This window comes from Crocuta crocuta, unplaced genomic scaffold (assembly GCF_008692635.1).
Source record: "Crocuta crocuta isolate KB4526 unplaced genomic scaffold, BGI_CrCroc_1.0 scaffold528, whole genome shotgun sequence".
Taxonomy (NCBI): domain Eukaryota; kingdom Metazoa; phylum Chordata; class Mammalia; order Carnivora; family Hyaenidae; genus Crocuta; species Crocuta crocuta.
The window spans coordinates 1,125,735-1,127,697 of NW_027530010.1; positions in this window are offsets into that span (position 1 = coordinate 1,125,735).

Sequence of the window (1,963 nt, forward strand, 5' to 3'; positions counted from 1 at the left end):
CTCGGTTACCCAGCCTGAGACGCTAGGCTGGGGGGAGGGGGTGGGCACAGGGCAGACCCTGGCACCTTGTGCCGTCTCCTCGGGCCCTAAGGGGAGCCGGCGCTGCCCAGGCAGGTCCTGCTGGGAACCCTGATGGCCAGGGTCTGTCCGGGTGCGCGGCTGCCTGGCCCAGGGTGGGCACCCTCCGGGGAAAGCCCGGTACCTCCGGGGCTGGAAACTCTGACGGGCAGAGAGGCCTGGGCTGTCCCCCCCCCCCCCCCCCCCCNCCCCCACCCGGCCACCCATCCTCCCAAGCTGGCCCCCAAATTTCGATCCTGCGCTTCTTCTAGAAGCAGGGCCTGGGTGCCCTGGACGTGGCCAGCCCACAGCAAGACCAGGCCTTGGAAGGCAGGCCCGGCCCCTTGACGGAAAACTCGGCCCCTCTCTGCCCGCCCGCCTGGGGAGAGGAGAAGGGGTGCCACCCGGAGCAGGGGGGAATGGAGGCAGCGGCAGAGGCTGGACTGATGCCTGAGGGACAGGACAGGGGAGGCAGGAGGGGAGGGCGGCTCCGGGCCCGCGGGACACCGGCCGGGAGGCGTGTTGTCGCCGGACGGGCAGACCAGTGAGCAAGGGGACAGGAAGAGGGCCAGGAGTGCAGGGTAGCTGATGGGCAGGGGTCCCCAAAACGTAAAGGAGGAAGGCCGGGGAAGGGAGTTGCCTGCATTCCCTCGTTTGAGCCCCTTGCGCCCCCAGGGCAGCTTGTGCCCTGCGGGCGAGGCCGAAGGCTTGGGGGGGGCGGCGAAGAAGTGAAGGTACAGGAGCACTGAGGCCTCCTTCCTTCCAGGAGTCACAGCGCCGGGAATTGGGCATTTTGAGGGAGGAGAAGCTTAACCCCCACAGCACCGGGAAGCAGCCAGCTCCCCTGGCCTCCTTCCCCCTTCGTGGCTTGCGGTCTCCCTTCCCCGCCTGGCCCCCAGGAAGTGTGAGTGCTGGGGGTGGTGAGGTTAGGAGGGGGGAAGCGGCGTGTGGGGGATGGGCAGGGCACGCACTTGCTTGGAGGGGCCGGGGTGGCCCCCCGTGGACTCTCACGCGCCCAGGGCACTCCTGGGCAGGGGGCCTTGCCTTCTGAGCCCTCACGGTCCCCTCGGGGGACTCCCCATCCCCTTACCCTGCCTTCCCAGCTGGGCCGTCCCAATGGCTGCAGCCCCTGGGCTCCAGAGGCCCCAGGAAGGGCAGGAGAGGCTGGGGAGCCGGGGTTCCTGGGTCCCTGAGGACTTTGGCCCCGCTGTCCTACTTCCCCACCCCCTGGTCCAGCCACAGGCCAAAGCCCTGGCTGCGTGCAGAACTTAGCTCCAAAAAAACAGGAAGAGAACCTGAGGCTGGAGTTGGGGTGGGGGCCGGGGGTGGGAGGGGAAGAAAAGAGACAGAAGTTAGAGGGAGGGGTGGCCAGCCAAGATAGGAGGTGGGCGCTGGGAAGCGCCTTGGGCCTCCGTCACTCTGGCGGGAGGATGCCGGCCTCCCTCACCCCTCGCGCTGCACCTGGAGCAGCGGGGGGGGGTCCGTGTGCCTGTGTCTCAGCCCCGTATCTATTTTCTCTGCCACTAATCCCGGTTCCGCCTGCTGCCCCCCACACTAAGCCTCACTCCCCTAATCCGCAGGGTGTGGGGAAGGGGGGCCAGCTTTACTCCTCGGCCGATGGGGGGCCACTGGCGGCATCCCTGTCCCTCTCCTGGCTGCGGGCCGAGGCGGTGGCCCGGGCACCCCGGTGCTGCACCGGCCACGCCTGAGGTCAGAGCCTGGAGGGACGTGCAGCTCCTTCTCCTTCCCTAGCGCGGCCGGTGCTCTCCATCTTTTGGTTCTCGGTGGTGGACATACGCCTGCGGGTGCCTCGGGGTGCGGAGGGATACATGCTGGGGCTCCCACCTTTGCCCCCTTCCACCTTTCTCACCCCAAAGTCTTCCCCCCAACAAAGATGTGGCAGCCT